Source organism: Arachis ipaensis, chromosome B09 (genome assembly GCF_000816755.2).
Source record: "Arachis ipaensis cultivar K30076 chromosome B09, Araip1.1, whole genome shotgun sequence".
NCBI lineage: Eukaryota > Viridiplantae > Streptophyta > Magnoliopsida > Fabales > Fabaceae > Arachis > Arachis ipaensis.
In genome coordinates, this window is record NC_029793.2 from 138437772 (window position 1) to 138456867 (window position 19096).

The 19096-nt window shown below is 32.9% G+C and overlaps 1 non-coding gene across 1 annotated transcript; it reads right to left on the minus strand.

Moving 5' to 3' along the window:
* On the minus strand, positions 4380–4452 carry TRNAR-UCU. The gene has a single exon. It is a non-coding gene; the product is annotated as a tRNA-Arg (tRNA).

Below are 19096 nucleotides of genomic sequence, written 5' to 3' on the forward strand. Positions count from 1 at the left end.
AAATAAAATTTTAAATATGATAATAAAATAATAATATTATATTACATTGTATGGTTTGGAGTGGATTGGTTTCGAAGAGTAGATCCAAAATTCGATCCAATCCATATGATTTGTCAAAAATAAAATCCTATCAAATTTAAATTAGTATGGTTTTAATCGAATTTTAGTTTGAATCAGATTGAATGGACGGTTTAATTTGGGTCGATTTGAATTTGAACACTCCTCCTTTCCAATAGCTACTCAAAATCTCCCTAACTCTTCTTAGTTGTTTGTTTTACTCCTTTGTCGTTTTATTTTCTTCTTCATATGCTGTTGATGAAGTACATCCATTGAATTTGGATTCTAGAGTTCAATAATATGCAGAACAAAGAACCAATGATGAAAATGGAACTATTGTAAGTTTTGAGATCCCTTCCCTTGGCACCATGTGTTGAGCAATAAACTCCAAGGGCCAAATCCAAGTACAAGTTTCCAAATTGTAACAGTAATTCGTTTTCTTTTGCATAGGATAAAAGAAAACTTGTAGATTCTTGAGAGTATTTCAGTGATATATTCAACAACAAAAATTGAATGAACCTTAGAGCAACGGATGAGTTGTCTCTGTGTGATCTCAAGATCAACGCTACTAGTTTTAGAATCAGTCACTGGTGTTCTTAAAGGAAAATTTGTATCCTATAAATGACTTTTCCAATTATCTTTGCTCATTTATTTTATTTAGATTGAAGATATTATTGCATATTGATATTGAGCAGAAAGAATATTGGAGCTTGACAACAAATACCATCACCAAGAAAGTAAATAAAAGGGAAATGATAAATAAAGAGAAGGAATGAAAAATGGTTGTCTTAACTCTCAAGTAAAAGTGAATTACAAGTGCAAGGAGGCTTTATATGAATGTTTTTTAGTTACTTTATATGAATGTCTTAACTCTCATGTCTTTTTGGCAAAAGAATTAGAGTACCAAAAGAGAATAACTAAAGATAAGGACAACAATAGAAGTCTATATTACTATTACTAATCATAGTTCCTATGAACATACATACATTTTGAACTCTTGATTGTTTCATACAAAGCATGCTAGATTGCTTGTTTTCTCTTACTCTTACAAACCAAGAAAACACTTTTGATGATGATCTGAAAACACTTTTTGTTTTCCTTAAATATTCTTACCTTTGCTTGTAGGCAATTCTAATGGTTCACACAATCACACACCATAGCGGATATCACTGAACTTGTTCTTGATCCACTTGAAGCTGTTTCTGAAACTGGTTTTGAGCTTCCCCTCTGATGTCAACACATTATAGGCCTTGATCCTCTTCTTCCTCTTAAGCTCAGGATCACTTGCTGCAGAAAATCCACCTCCTTTCTCAGTTGGACCATTGAAACTATATGAGTTGGATCTTTCTCTGAATCCAAACTCAGAGTAAGAGCATGAGTATTCAGGGAATGACTTGCTTTTCTCCATCACCAAATGCTTTAGAATGAAACCTCTTATTATTGCATGGAACAGGAATATATATAATACAACTGAGAAGGAAAAAATAATAGGACAAAAAGTGATCATGGAGTTTTAGAGGGAGAGGATTAGTAGTACTACTACTACTACATCATGATCCATGATCTATAGTGGTGGCACCCCATGTGTGATGTTGGATAGCTACCTTTTTTATTTTGGGAAATCATAAGGGTCATTGAAAATTTTAGAGGTGGAGCATACTTGTTTGAACTACTAAATTCAGAATAAATTATATTTTAATTTATTCAAATAATGTTATTTGTATATTTTAGTGTCTATTTGAAACATTAAATTAGATATACATTACAGTAATTCATTTTAAATTTAAACAATAATGTAATACTATACTTAGTACTTAGTACTTTGTATTTGATTAGAATAGTTAATCAATAGGCACATTAAGAATCAAACTAATCAAATTACAGTATGCATGAGTGAAAAGTCAACAGAGGAGCCAACCCTAGTTGGGACCAATATTTCCTAGTGATGAATTCGCATGGTAAGGGTATGGACCCACCATATTTAGTGGGGGGACCAAGGTGGTTGCTTTGTTTATGAAATATGATACCAAGATAAGGCACTAGCTTTTGCTTTGAACAGATGCCAATTTTCCATTTGCAAGCTATGATGCATTCTCATTTATGTTGTTTAGTATTGGGGGAGCTTCTAGCTAGTGCAATCCCCCAACCATTTCTCTTGTTAAAAAGAGGTAAATTAAATGGAGTTATCTCTAATCACTTTATGTCAATATCAGCTTCTTATAGCTTTTGTGGGCCTTGGGTTTTAATTTTCATGCAGATATCAAACATTACAAAAAAATAAAATAAAATGAATCAACTTGGGTGGATCGAGTAGTTAACTCATTGGTCTGCTTAAACAAGTACTTATTGGTCAGAGGTAAGTCTTTAAATAGAGTTCAGATTCGCGACGGATTAATCATTAACTTGTCGAGCTAAAAAATATTGTGAGCAACCAAAAAAAATAAAACAAAAACTTTAGAAATTAGTTACCTAATGCAATTATATATAATTGATCAAACTCATATCATTATCATTATCATCACCATTATCATTATGGTTATTAGTTGTTAAAAGTGGGTGACACCAATATTTTCTGATAAATTATTTGTTATTACTAGAAAATTATTTATACACACAAATAAAAACTTTGGCTTTCCATTCATATGTATACACACAAATATATTTGTAGCTTCTAAATGGCTAATAAGATTTGGTCCATTCAACAATCAAAATGAGGTTGAGGATACATAGATGGTAAAAGAAAATTGAAGCTATTTGAGTTTGATTGGAAGATATATACTCCATTTTCAACATGTTCAGAGAATTCTTTGAGGGTCAGCATCTTATTTATTTATTATATTCTTATTCTTTATCAATTTGATGTATGTATGTATAGACTCCAAAAATAGGAGCCTCTATACCAAAAAGATAAACGAAATAAAGGGGCCATGCTGATTAATAATATTCCAGGTTACCATCATGGATTAATTGGGCAACCCACCACTATAAATATCAATGAAGCTTCATGATTTTTTATTTAATTTTTGGCCTTTTCTTTATGCGGTTCTCGAAATCACATTCCAAGCAATTCTAATGAATATTCCAAATGCTCTTTAGCATTTTACATAGTGGGGATGAAGTCCTAAAATCTATCTTCTCTAGATTTCAAATTTTAATTTTCTTTTTCATAGTAGGACTTTTTCACTGCTAATCGTAACACACACAAATACATTATATATCATGGTTCTAAAAATTAAATCGAATTAGACGGTTCAGTCAAGTTAATTGAAAATTGGTTACTAGACTAATTCAGTCTAAGTAGAAAATTCATTGAGAATAAATTAATAAAAATAAAATAAAATTTGGTGAATTAGTCAAATCGATATAATTTTTTAAAATAATAAAATAAAAAAAAAATTTTCCTAAAGAGATATATATTTTATTATATCTAATTTAATTTTTTTCAAATCTCCATTAAATTTTAAATAATTGAATTTCTAATTCTATCGAACGATTAGTATAGTTTTTAAAACCTTGATATATACATATAGTATAGCATGTGTGTGTTCTTTACGATTTGTTATCAAAAGTTCAAAACAAACAATAAGAGAAAAAAGTAAAGGTAATGCTCAAGCTCATTAATTGCGCTACAAATCTGCAATAATTATTATTGAGGAGCACAACTGAATTCAAGACAATAAAAACGCACCACCAAGTTCTTTTATTTTTTTTAATGTTTAGCTAAAATATATTTATAGAATAGATATTCAGGCTATAATAATATTCTTAGTAATTTTTTTAATAAATGCATAATAAACATATTAAAAATATAATTTTTATTTTTTATAATTTTTTTTACTGATAACTAATATATTATATTTGTTCTAAGAACACATTCTAGTTAATTTTTTTAATTATGAAAGCAACGGTGCATTTGGACCTCATCCACATAGTCCATTATTATAGCAAGCATGATACCATAATAAGACTAATAATATTACACTAGAACTAAAAGCAACAATGTACCTGTTATTAAAATAAACTAATAGTTTTAATTGTGACGCTCTCTTAGCTAGCTAGTTAAGTTCTAGACTTCTAGCATAGATTTCAAACGGCATGCCTCTGGAATTTTGTATTTCAAATAACTGTTTTAGTTTGGCCCAACCTTCCATTTTTATTGTTTCTTTTGGTCATATCCGTTTTTGGTAAAATTATATCAAGAGAGCCTTAAACCCAAGACCTCTATAACTATTTTTGGTTTTTAATTCTTTGATCGAAAGTTGTCTACTTAAAAGCCCAACCTGTTTTGGGGGCCATATACAAAATAATGAAAAACATGAAATCACGCCCAGTGGGACTCGAACCCACAATCGCCTGATTAGAAGTCAGGCGCCTTATCCATTAGGCCATGGGCGCAGTTATTTACTTTTAAGCAATTTATTTTATATAATAAATAACTTTGAAGATTCTGAAATATATCACACATAATTTGGAAACAGAAAAAAGGAGAGAGATTCTGCATTTACCTTTCTTTCTTTTCCTTTTCTTTCATGTCTGTTCACCAAAAAATTAAGGAGATAACAGTTTTTAAATAAATTTTTCAACAACTAGAATCTAACTCAAGACCCTATGTTTAAGAGGAAAAAATGTTAGAATTTTTATTTTATTTGTGATATATTTTGTTAATATAAAAATTAATTTATATGGGATTGTAATTATTAAGAAATTTTATTAATTAATTGTATTGGCAGTTGGTTTGTTTTTTAATGGAAAAAATACTATTGTTCATCAAATTTATAAAGTTTGGGTCCCCAATTCTAATCATCACAACAAAATACTCTGATCTTGGTGATTCAAGAATTGAAAGTTTCTAATAAGAATTTAAGATTATTGGCAATGGCTTAAGATATGTAAATTACTAATATGTAGTATCAGACTAAAATTATCTCTGTCTTGCCATTTAAACTTTCTTAAGGAATTTTTCAAATTTATGTGATAGTTGTTTTTCCTAATGGCATGATTTTTCATAATTCTCATAAGTTTTTTTATTCTTGTATTAAAAAAAAAAAAGGAAAAACAGGGAGACGGTGCAATTATTTTTTTATTTTTTTGTTTCTCATGGTATTTCTAGTCCGGCATGCCAAAACTTAATCTGCCGGAGTTTGCCGCTAGCCATAAGTTGCTGCATGCACAAGGCGGGATTCGAACCCTCGATACTTACTTAAGCGGACTAGTAAGCTAACTACTAGACCAACACAACTTTGGTCCCATGCTGCAATTATTATATGGTTTAGTTTGATCCTTGGGCCACTGGGCTTCATTTGGATTGCTATAAAAATAAAAATGTAAACTTTGTTATGAGAGAGGGTTCAATCGAATCGAATTTTTGGGTTTTTTTGGATTGAGCAAGGATTTTTGTTTTGTTTGGAGTTGGGTCAAGTTGTTAATTCACTGACAAAAAAACTTGGATCCTCCAAGTATTATTAAAATGTTTAGCCACTAGAGCATTTTTTTTATTTTGTTATTATGTATGTCATTGAAATTATTTATCTAATGATAATTATATTTGCATGTTATATAAATTCTTTTGCTACATATTATATTGTGATTAATACATGATTTATTAAAGAGTAGCCACAATATTTTTGATAATAATTATATTTAAAAAAATTACATAAATATTAATATGATACATTTGTAATTGTTGTGAATAATATGATGTCCTTACTCATAAAAATTTATTATGTTATTCACATTTAATTAGGTTGAAATAGAAAATATTTTATTTCTTAATTAGCCCACGGATGTTAATTTAGATTTAATTTGATATGACTTGCATTGGCATGTATTATCATATGTTATGAATTTTGATATGTCTATTTAAAGTTGAATAATATTAGCATAGTTTATTATTTGCAATAGTAATGATATCTAAAACTATATCTGAAGTTCATTTGTTAAGTGGTGACAACTATAAGAATTGGAAAGATAAGGTTCTTTTTCACTTAGGGTGTGCAGACCTTGATTATGTTCTTTGTAGGGAAGAGTCTCCGACATCTACTGATGCTAGTACTCGGACCGAGGTAGCATTATAAAAATAGTGGAAGAAATCTAACTGTATAAATATGATGTTCATTATGTCTCGTATCTCAACTAGTATTTAGGGTTCAATTTTTGATTGCGGGAATATCAAGGATTACATGAAGGTTATTAATCACCAGTTTGAGTTTTTTAGTAAGGCACTTGCAAGCACTCTAATGGCACAATTGTCATTTATGAGGCTTACTGGCATAAGGGGTGTGCGTGAGCACATCATAAGGTTGAGAGACATAGCATTAGCAGCACAACTAAAGGCTTTAGAAGTTGAGATCTCTGAATCATTTTTTGTGCATCTTATTATGAATTTTCTTTCTATCCAACACAAACCATTTAAGATTTCTTACAACACACATAAAGAAAAATGGTCCATTAATAAATTACTAGTGATGTGTGTTTAAGAGGAAGGAAGGCTAGTTCGAAAACTTGGTGAAAATAGATTATTGGTGACAAACGAGAATGGTAAAAAACAAGCTTATAAGAAGAAAGAAAAGGATAATGCATCCCATCCTATGAAAAAAAGGTGCACGGTGTTTCTTTTGCAAAAAGAAAGGACACATAAAAAAGAAGTATCCAAAGTTTAAGGTTTGGCTTGAGAAGAATGGTACTACCTTTGTGATTTTACTCCTTCAGTGTGTTTTGAATCTAATTTTATTGAAATATGTCATGATACTTGGTGGATTAATTTTGATGCTGAAATTCATATTTCAAATATCATATAGGATTTCATAAGAAAAAGAAACCGATAGAAAGTGAACTGAGCATCTATATGGACAATCGGATGCGATTACGTGTGGAAGCTGTTGGAACATTTAGATTTATATTAAGTATTAGTTGTATTTTAGATTTAGAAAGAACTTTTTATATTCCAAAATTTTCTAAAAATTTTTATTTCTTTATCTAAACTTGTAAAACAAGGATTATATATAAATTTTAATGATGATACTGTTGTTTATATTAAAAATTTTAATATTATAGACGTGGTACTTTAATTGGTGATTTATTTAAAGTTCATTTAGCTAATAATGTTCCATCAGGCTTAATGGTTATGCATGGTATTTTTTTGAATAAAAAATTCTCCATGTTGTCGCACCGTAGGTTAGGACACATCTCTATTAGGAGAATGAAAAAATTAGTAAATGATGAAGTTCTTGAATCTTTAAACTTTACTGATTTTGATACTTGTGTGGATTGCATTAAGGGTAAGCAAACCAAAAGGTCTTTTTTTCTTAGTTTTTGTTTATTTTCTTTTAAGTCACAAAAAAAAATGTCTCAAAAGGGTGCTAAAAAAAATTCTGACATATTAGAAATAATTCACATTGATATAAGTTGTCCTGATATGTCCCCAAGTGGTCAGAAATACTTCATCTTTATTAATGATTATTCACGATATATGTATCTCTATATGTTTCATAATAAATATGAGACATTGGACGCTTTTAAAGTTTATAAAGTTGAAGTAGAGAAACAATGCAAAAAGCATGAGATTAGATAGAAGTGGAGAATTTTACGAGATATATATTGGAAGTGGACAAACACTTGGTCTATTTGCAAAGTATCTTCAAGAGCATGGTATTGTGGCACAATACACTATGTCTGACATACCAGATCAAAATGGTGTAGCTGAAAGAAGAAATAGGACTTTGCTGGATATAGTGAGGAATATACTTAACAATTCCAATCTTCCTTTATCCTTGTGGAGCAAAGCCTTTAAGACAGTCGCGTATATATTAAATAGAGTTCCAACTAAAGCAGTTGTTAAAATGCCATTTGAACTATCAAAAAGTTGGAAACTTAGTTTTAATCATATACGCATTTGGGGTTGTCCTGTTGAAGTTCGGGTTTATAATCTACAAGAAAGGAAGTTAGACCCAAGGACGATAAGTGTCTATTTTATTGGCTATGCAGAAAAGTCTAAATGTTATAGATTTTATTGTCCTTCCCATTCAAATAAAATAGATCTATTTTATAGGTTATGCAAAAAAGTCTAAGAGTTTCTGGTTTTATTGTTCCTCCCACTCAAGTAAAATAGTTGAATCTAAAAATGCAAGGTTTTTAGAGTATGATGTGAAAAGTGAGAGAAATCGTTTTCTTAAAGTTGTTGAGAATGAAAATATTTGTCAAATCTCTCCATGTACAAGAGTGATTGTTCAATACAATTTCCATACAGATAGAGTCAATGTAGAACAAGCTATTACTAATATTCCACAACATGAAGATAATATTCTAGTAGATCATATGGTAGATGATCAAACTCCTTATAATGAAAATGTTGTTCAAGAACACATTGTTCAAGAGCAACTTCAAGAAGAGGGAGAATCTGTTATGCTACTACCTTTACAAGAAGTTAATGATGCAACATTAAGAAGATCAATAAGAATAAGAAAGTCTGCAATTTTTAGTGACTATGTAGTGTATCTTATTGAGTCTGACTACAATATTTGTGATGAAAAAGACGCAACGACATTTTCACAAGCAATGAAAACTCGTAATTTCAATTTATGGCTAGGTGCTATGAAGGATGAAATGAAATCTATGACGGATAACTAAATTTGGGATCTTATAGAATTGCCTAATGGAAAAAAAGCCATTGGCTGTAAATAGGTTTTTAAGACCAAGAAGGATTCATCAGGCAATATTGAGCACTACAAGACTTGACTTGTTACCAAAGATTTACTTAAAGGGAATGAGTTGATTACAGAAAAATATTTTTTCCTATTTCAAAGAAAAACTCTTTCTGCATCATTATGGCATTGACAGCGCATTTTGACATGGAATTACATCAAATGGATGTGAAAATGGTCTTCCTTAATGGAGAGTTAGAAGAAGAAGTCTATATGAGAGAACCTGAAGAGTTTATCTCAGGTGCTAGTAAGAAGTTAGTTTGCAAGTTTAAGAGAGCAATGTATGGTCTTAAGCAAGCTTTTCAATAGTGGTATTTGAAGTTTCACAGTGTGATTTCTTCATTTGAGTTCATTAAAAATATTTCTAATCAATGTATATACCACAAGGTTAGTGGGAATAAGATCATATTTCTCATCTTATAATGTAGATAACATTTTGCTTGCAACAAATGATTTAGGGTTGTTACATGAGGTGAAACAATTTCTCTCTAGATATTTTGATATGAAAGATATGGATGACGCATCTTATGTCATTGACATAAAGATTAATAGAGATAAACATAAAGAAATTTTAGATTTATCTTAGAAAATCTATATTAATAAAGTTCTTAAAAGATTTAAAATGCAAAATTGTTCACCAAGTATTGCATCTATTGTGAAAGGTAACAAGTTTTGCTTAGATAGTTGTCCCAAAAATGAATTTGAAAAGGAACAGATGCAAAGTATTTCTTATGCTTCAGCCATTGGAAGCCTAATGTATGCTTAGGTCTGTACAAGATCTGACATTTTTTTGCTGTTGGTATATTAAGAAGATATCAAAGTGTTGAGTTAAGAAATTAACCAACATAATTGATGATGACAAATATTATTTTTATTGGGCCAACTACCCAATTAGTTTTGATGATTTTGTTTTAAGTGATGCAGGCTAATTTTCAATAATGCAACAGCCCAAATAAATGGAACAAAAATCTTAAGCTTTTATAGTGTGCTACACTTTCAAATAAAGCCCAAATTAATTTTGAACAAAGAAATATAGTTGAAGCAGCCCAAAATGATGAAAATCAAACCAGAAACAAAGTGGACTATAAAACACTAAAAGCCCAAAGTTGTTAAGCAAAGAAATCACTTGGGCTGAATAAGAAGAAAGCCAACCCAAGCCCGAGTTGCTCACCCAAGTTGATCCCACCAAGCTTCTCATACAAGTTTGAAGTCTACACTATCTCTTATTGCTTCGGTCAGCAACAAAACAAAAGAAAGAGAGCTGTGTTCCTCCTGCTACTTTTATCAGAGAAGAAAGAAAGAGAAAGCTTAATCATAAAGCAAAGATCTAATCACCCACATCAATTCATATTAAATTGAGTCAGAAATTAAAAGGTGATTTATTTCCATTTGCATGCAACTTACTTTCTTCACTTCATCTCAAATTTTCTGCTTTACCATTTTTGGATAAATGAAAAAAGTGTTCTCTGTTCTACACTGCTGTGCATCCACAGTCACAAGTGTATCTTGGGGACCAAGTTGGTTTTCAATGGCTGAGATAGGATTTTACCATTGGAAACATTTGTTTATGATGTCATGAGGCTTTCGGTCAAGAAAAAAGGTCAGACTCAAACTTTTAATTTGGGAATTAACTGGGAAAAAAGTGATGTGGTGTGTTGGTGAAATACATGGCTCAAGGTTTGACCTTGGAGAGAGCAACTTAGCAACATGCAAGGAGATACAAAAGAAGATTTCTCACCATTCAGAAGTCAAGGAGAGATAACCAGTGTATTGAGGTTTTGTTCTGTGAAGAGCTCTCTAAAGAAGTTCATCTACTTGGACAGTGCTTTCTTTCAAAGAAGTATTTCGCCAAAAATGAAGAACTGAATCAGAGACATGCAAATCTGGTTTATCACATAGCAAAGAGGCTGTTGTAGAGTCAATCTCCTTCATATTTAGCAGATTGTAATTTACTTTTCAATGTTTATCTTTCTGTAATTTCTTAAGGTAAAAGGCTGAATGAGTGAGTCATTGAAAGAGCCAAGAGAGAAAAAGACAGAGAGATACACATAAGTGAAAAAGCCTAGAGTTATTTCAGATTTCTTTAGGTAAGTTTGTGTCTTGTATCTAGTACCAGTGAGGTACCCCTTTCTTAGTTGGGTGAGCACTAAGAGTGAAGAGTTAGGTATTAGCATAGCTAATGTCAAGTTAGGTTAGAACTTGAGTGTGAAAGGATTGTGTCAATCCTGTGGAATTGGTGTATGTAATACTTTAACTATAGTGGAAATTCCACCACTGTTGTAGTGGAGACTGGACATAGGTTGCATAGCACAAGGCAACCGAACCAGGATACATGATGGTGTTAGCTTTTCTCTTCTCTGCTCTGTCCTGTTTTCTGATAGTCATGAGTAGGGATGTAAATTACCGAACCGGACTGAAAAATATCGCAAAACCGAACCAAATTTTACAACAACCGATTGAAAAACCGAAAAAACCGGTTTTTTTTTGTTTTTTTCGAACTAAACCGATCGGTTCGGTTCGGTTTTTGGTTGGCTCGGCAGAAACCGAACTGAATAGTGGGGGTTCAGTGGTGTGTGTTTTTACTAAGTTGTCCTTTAACCTAGGTATAAAAGGGTCACTTAGCCACAACCCTACCTTTCTTCTTCTTTTACGCGGCTACACCCAATTCACCCACAGAAAACTTTTCTCTCCCATTCTTCCACGGTTTCACCTCCGACCTCCATGCTTGACAGAAGGAGAGCCTGAGGGAGCCAGAGAGTGCTGTCCAGTGTCCACCGTCAAGGAAGTTGCCAATCGTTGCTCGAAGGCGTTCATTCGTCGCCGTCGCAGGGTCGCCGTCGCTGCTCGCTGGGTCGCCGTCTCTGGTCGCTGGGTCACCATCGCTGCTCGCTGGGTCGCCGTCGCTGCTCGCTGGGTCGCCGTCGCTCCTGTCACCAAGCCCTCTCCTGCAAAAAGCAAGTGAACAATGTCTTCTTCAGAGGTTAGAATTTGTGGTTGGTTATTTTTGTTACAGTGATTTTTTACAGTAATTTCTCCTAGTCTGTAATATTTTTAGTGATATTTGTACTTGATTTAGTGGGATTTTTAGTGATAATATGTCTGATTTAACCTGAATAATTGTTTTTTAGAAATTCTGTTTGTTGTTCTGTTTTTAGAAATTGTGTTTGTGGGATTTTTAGTGATGTTGTGCTTGATTTAAATTCTGTTTGTGCTTGATTTTTAGTGATATTGTGCCTGATTTAACCTGAATAATTGTTTTCTAGAAATTCTGTTTGTGGTTCTGTTTTTAGAAATTGTGTTTGTGGGATTTTTAGTGATGTTGTGGTTGATTTAAATTCTGTTTGTGCTTGATTTTTAGTGATATTGTGCTTGATTTAACCTGAATAATTGTTTTTTAGAAATTATGTTTGTAGTTCTGTTTTTAGAAATTGTGTTTGTGGAATTTTTAGTGATGTTGTGGTTGATTTAAATTCTGTTTGTGCTTGATTTTTAGTGATATTGTGCCTGATTTAACTTGAATAATTATTTTTTAGAAATTCTATTTGTGGTTCTGTTTTTAGAAATTGTGTTTGTGGGATTTTTAGTGATGTTGTGCTTGATTTAAATTCTGTTTGTGCTTGATTTTTAGTGATATTGTGCTTGATTTTTAGTGATATTGTGCTTGATCTCATTTTCTCTCGAATTTTGGTTGAATGTTTATCAAATCAAGTTCTTGTATCTTTTATTCCTAAAAATCAAGTTCTTGTATCTCATTTCTACACTAATATTGATACCAAAAATCACTGACAGTGAAATATGCAACCAATAATAAATGCAATTCTTTGAGCAGTTAGATTAGATAACTTGTTAAGATCATGATGCTAGATTCTGCAGATTACTTATGGAATTGATGCTCTAATACATAGAAGTGGATTGCTTAATTGACTTTGCTCTAACTCATGGTAACATATTATATTATTATGAAGTTATTAATAACAAGAATGCATGGTAGTTGTCTTACTTAATAATTTAATGCCTTAGTCTTAGTTTAGGATTTTTTTGGAACTTTTATTGTCTTTTTAAGTCTCTAAGATGTAACAGAACTGCAAGATGTTGAAGTTGTTATCCAATGGTTTTGTTCTGCATAAGTGCATATATATGGCTGCATATAATTATGTTTATGCTTATAATTTATAATCTATATTATGTTTATAATCTATATTGATTTTTTTGTTTTATTTTTGTAGAAATTGTACTAACCGGAGAAGATGATGATGAGTCTGGTGTAGATTCAGATTAAGTATGGTGGTTGTTTGATTTTTATTTGTTACAAAGTGACTGTTTTAGTTTAAACTTTAAAGTGTGTTTATTTTTGTTGTTTTGCTAGACATTTTTAGTTGTCTTTGTTTTATGTTTAATTAAGTTGAATTTGTATTGAATTTGGATGTGATATACTCTTGTTATTCTAGTTTATTGAAGGTTTTAAACTTTATTTTATGATAATTTTAATTCTGATCAATAGGTGTAAAAAAAACCGAAAAAACTGACCGAACCAAACCGCAGTTGGTTCGGTTCAGTTCGGTTCGGTTGATCAAACCGCAGCCAACCGAATGGTTAGTATTATTAGAGGATTGATCAGGTCAGTTCGGTTAGTTTTCGGTCCAAAACCAAACCAAACCGAACCGATTACACCCCTAGTCATGAGACAAAATGAAATTGTCTCATAAATCTTCCGCTGCTGAGTTCAAACATACTTAAAGTACAAATCAGTTTTAAAGGGTTAAGTTTATTAACACAGAAGAAGGTCATAGATTCAACCCCCCCTTCTCTAAGCCTTCTACAACCTTCACAAAGTAATCCAGGTATTATCCATTGGAAAACTGTAAAAAAGGTCTTAAGGTATTTTCAAGAGACCAAGGACTTCATGTTTACATATAAACGAATTGACAATTTGAAAATTATTGGATACTCAGATTCAGACTTGGTGGAATGTGTTGATTCTAGGAAGTCAACGTCAGAATAAATCTTTATGCTTGCTGACGGAGCAGTATTTTGGAAGAGTGTAACACAATCACTTGTAGCCACTTCTACCATAGAAGCTGAGTTTATTGCTTGTTTTGAGACTATATCACAAGGTGTTTGGTTGAGAATTTCATCTCTGGGTTAAGATTATGAATTGTATCTCTAGGTGAGAATATATTGTGACAATTCAGTTGCTACATTTATGGCTAAGAATAATAGAAGTAGTAGTCAAAGTAAGCACGTTGTAGCCATTAAAGACCGAGTTAGGTCTAATGAGGTAGAGATAGAGCATATGAGTACTAAACAGATGATAACCAATCTTTTGACAAAAGAAATGCCACCAGGATTGTTTAAGGATCATGTTACTAGTATGAGTTTATGTTCTGTAACGTCACTTATATGACTTATGTTGTATTATATGACATATTTGGATATGGAATTCTTATTATTATTTGTTTCTCATTTAGTTAGTATATATGTACATACATGATTGAGAATGACAAATAAAACTCATGAAGGACCTAGAACAGACATTGGGCTTATTCATATAGAAATACCATATAAAGAGTTTATTCAATTAGTAGATGTTACATTATAATATATGAAAGGTAATATTCGATTAATGAGGACTTACCGTTATTATTTATGTAATTTGTCTTAACTAATTGAGTATAATATGTAGTTATAAACTAGATGTAACAAATGTTAGACTAAACAAAAGAATGTTAGAATTTTATTTTATTTGTGGTCTAATTTGTTAATATAGAAATTAATCTGGTGGTATTGTAATTATTAAAAAAATTTATTAGTTAACTATATTGGCAGTTGATTTATTTTCTGATGGAGAGAACATGATTCTTAACAAAAAGTATAATTTGGATCTCCAATTCTAATCATCATAATAGATATTCTGATTCCATCTCAATTTAATGGTTCAAAAATTAGAAATCTCAAATTTAGATTAAAAAATATTGGCAATAACTAGATGTACGTAAATTATTAGTTTCATGAAATAACTAACTGTTTCATCATAAAAATTTATTCAATGCTTGTATTGAGAGTATAACATTAGGGAATGGCTTTCCAAATTATAATTATGTGATATACTCTTGTTATTCTAGTTTATTGAAGGTTTTAAACTTTATTTTATGATAATTTTAATTCTGATCAATAGGTGTAAAAAAAACCGAAAAAACTGACCGAACCAAACCGCAGTTGGTTCGGTTCAGTTCGGTTCGGTTGATCAAACCGCAGCCAACCGAATGGTTAGTATTATTAGAGGATTGATCAGGTCAGTTCGGTTAGTTTTCGGTCCAAAACCAAACCAAACCGAACCGATTACACCCCTAGTCATGAGACAAAATGAAATTGTCTCATAAATCTTCCGCTGCTGAGTTCAAACATACTTAAAGTACAAATCAGTTTTAAAGGGTTAAGTTTATTAACACAGAAGAAGGTCATAGATTCAACCCCCCCTTCTCTAAGCCTTCTACAACCTTCACAAAGTAATCCAGGTATTATCCATTGGAAAACTGTAAAAAAGGTCTTAAGGTATTTTCAAGAGACCAAGGACTTCATGTTTACATATAAACGAATTGACAATTTGAAAATTATTGGATACTCAGATTCAGACTTGGTGGAATGTGTTGATTCTAGGAAGTCAACGTCAGAATAAATCTTTATGCTTGCTGACGGAGCAGTATTTTGGAAGAGTGTAACACAATCACTTGTAGCCACTTCTACCATAGAAGCTGAGTTTATTGCTTGTTTTGAGACTATATCACAAGGTGTTTGGTTGAGAATTTCATCTCTGGGTTAAGATTATGAATTGTATCTCTAGGTGAGAATATATTGTGACAATTCAGTTGCTACATTTATGGCTAAGAATAATAGAAGTAGTAGTCAAAGTAAGCACGTTGTAGCCATTAAAGACCGAGTTAGGTCTAATGAGGTAGAGATAGAGCATATGAGTACTAAACAGATGATAACCAATCTTTTGACAAAAGAAATGCCACCAGGATTGTTTAAGGATCATGTTACTAGTATGAGTTTATGTTCTGTAACGTCACTTATATGACTTATGTTGTATTATATGACATATTTGGATATGAAATTCTTATTATTATTTGTTTTTCATTTGGTTAGTATATATGCGCATACATGATTGAGAATGACAAATAAAATTTAGTGAAAGACCTAAAATAAGCATTGGACTTATTCATACAAAAATACCACATAAATAGTTTATTCAATTAGGAGATGTTACATTATTTTTTTTTATAAGTGATGGGGCCAAGGCCCAAAGGAAAGGAAACCTACTGCACTACAATTCTGCTGAACTTCATTTCGCTTGCATCAGCAAGAAGATGATGGAATAAACATGGAGGTGGCTGTTCCCAAAATTAATTCCCGATTCATATTCCTGTCCGAGTTTAGCAAGAGCATCAGCACAGAAATTTGCCTCTCTGTAGATATGTCTAACTTCAACATCTTCCATCTTCATCAAAAGCTCCTTGATGGAACGAATGAGGGAGGAGTTACCATGGATTTCTGGTGACATCTTCTGAGTCAGCGTTATAGCGCACTTTGAGTCTGATTCCACCACCAGCTTCTTAATCTCTAGCTCAGATGCTAGTTTAACCCCAACATACATGCCCCAAATCTCAGCCATGGTAATGGTACAAACTCCAATGTTCATCGAGAAGCTGGCAATAGTGCGACCCGTCCAATCCCTAATGAGACCTCCACAAGCGCCTTTACTGCCAGGTTGGGTAACCGACCCATCCACATTCAGTTTGTTCCAACTTTAATTTGGCGCCTCCCAACCAATAAACTCCTCTCTGGTAAGGCTTAGTAAGGTATTTCTCTTTTTCATAATTTTCATAGTGCCATTGTAATTCTCTGCCAATCTTTAAATCATTTGGAGAAGCTGATTGTTTGGCAGAGTCTCATTCCTGAAGATGAGGTCATTCCTGCACTTTCAGGTTATGTTGCAAGCTGTGACAAAAGTTATGGGCCAAGGGGTCCCATAGTGCTTTCGAGAGACTAAGGAAATGTTAGTACTGAGCCAATCTTAAAAAGATTGAGAGAAAAAAATATCTTGTGCATCTCTTTTTACTATGCTAATCCATGTCGTACGGATGTAGGGGCAATCACGTAGGACATGGAGCAAAGTCTCCTCCTCTCTGCAGCATCTTGGACAATTGCCACCTTCCATGAGGTTTCTGAGTTTCTTCTTACTGTTGGTTAACAGAGCTTCATGTGTGAGGAGCCAGCTGAAAGTTTTTAAACGCTGGGGTAATTTGATTTTCCAAAGTAATTTGTGTAAGCTGCTGTTATTTTCTTTTTTTGTGAAATATACTTCATAAGCTGATTTAATAGAAAATTTTCCATCTGCTACTGGTAGCCATCCCACTATATCTGCACCAATATTTGGGTTGGGGACTTTTAAAATTTTTATATGTTCTAGGATGTCCTCAGACAGTACCTGGCTAAGTTTAGCCAAATTCCAATTGCCCTGGGTATTAACATAGTCACTCACCTTTTCTCCGAGCTTTGCCTCATCAAAGTTACACGTGGCTAGATCTCTAAGCTTATGAACTCCTGGGATCTAGTGATCATCCCAAAAGGATATGCTCTTCCCATCGCCTATCCTCCAATAAGGTTGTTTTGGAATTTCTTCCAGACCTTAGTTATTTCAATCCAGGCATTTGAGTTGCTAGCCTTCTTGTGGAATTTTGGAATGGTGTTGTCTCCTCCCCCATATTTTGCTCTCCTCCCCCATGTTTGCACAAACTGCCATAGGATCTTCATAGTTTACATGCAATAGCTAGGTATGGCTGATAACACCGATTAGATAAGGGTGCATCTCCCTGAAAATGATAGAGATTTCTTTTTCCAACTAGAAAGCTTGGCTTGCATAAGGTCAAGGATGAACTGGAAATGTTGTTGATTGCACTTCTCATGTATTAAGGGCACTCCTAAATACTTTCCCAAATTTTTCGTGAGGATTACCCCAAGCTCCTAGCTTAAATGTTGCCTGACATTGTGATTGACATTTTTTGAGAAGAAAACACAAGACTTGTTGAAACTGATTCTTTGTCCTGAGCTTTCGCAAAACGTATGTAAGGTATTTTTGATCATTTTCACTTGTTCATTAGTAGCTCTAGCAAAAAGAACTAGATCATCTGCAAAACAAAGATGAGATATTTTAGGCCCATTTCTAGAAATAGTTATTGGTTCCCATTTCTTATCAGCAACACATTTATTAATAAGGTGAGATAACCGCTCGATACAAAGGACGAAGAGATAAGGTGAGAGAGGATCTCCCTGTCTTATTCCCCTTGTAGGACAGAAGGCCTCAAACGGTGAACCATTCCAAAGGAGATTCATAGTAGGGGTGGATATGCAGTAGGTAATGACATTAATGATCTCTTCTGGAATACCAACATCTTTCAAGGTCTCCACCATGAAATTTCAATTTAATCTGTCATAGGCTTTTTCTAGGACAATCTTAATAGCCATGATCCCTTTCCCTTGATTCTTATTACGCATGGTGTGAACAACCTCCTATGCAACCAGGATATAATCCGCGATAACTCTGCCAGGGACAAAACTAGCTTAAGTGTTAGAAATAAGCACAGGCATATATTTTTTAAGTCTAGAGGCAATAATTTTAGTAACCACTTTGTAGAAAACATTACAGAGACTGATTGGTCTAAAGTGGCTAAAATTCTCTGGGGCAGAAATTTTGGGGATGATCGCAATGAGCGTTTTGTTCACTTCATTAATGTTTGTGGGTTGTTGAAAAATGGACTTCACTCAGGTCGTGAGGGAATCAGCAATAATATTCGAGGATTGCTGGAAAAATTTTGCTGGAATGCCATCACTGCCTGGGGCCTTCCAACTTCCCATATAAAAAATGGTAGCTCTAATCTCTTCTTGAGAAATCTCTCTGGAGATATCCATGTAATCCCTTCTAAGGAGCTTCGGGAAGCAGCCAGACAACGAGAAAGTATTGTAGTTCAAGTCCGTAGAATATAGGGCCTTGAAATAGCTCATGGCCCAACTCTTTAAACACTCGACATCATCAATCCATTCTCCCGCTTTATTCTTAAGGGATGTTATTTTATTCCTTTTTCTCCTGCCATTGGCTCTCTGATGGAAATATCTGGTATTTCTATCCCCAAAATTGAGGTTGTTACTCCTTGTCATCTGTTGCTAGTAAACTTCCTCCTGCATCGCAATGCCTTCATACTCTAGCCAAAGCTCCTTTTGGAGTTTGTCTAGGAAGGGATTTGGGTTGAATGACAGGTTATTGGTAATTCCCTCTAGCCTTG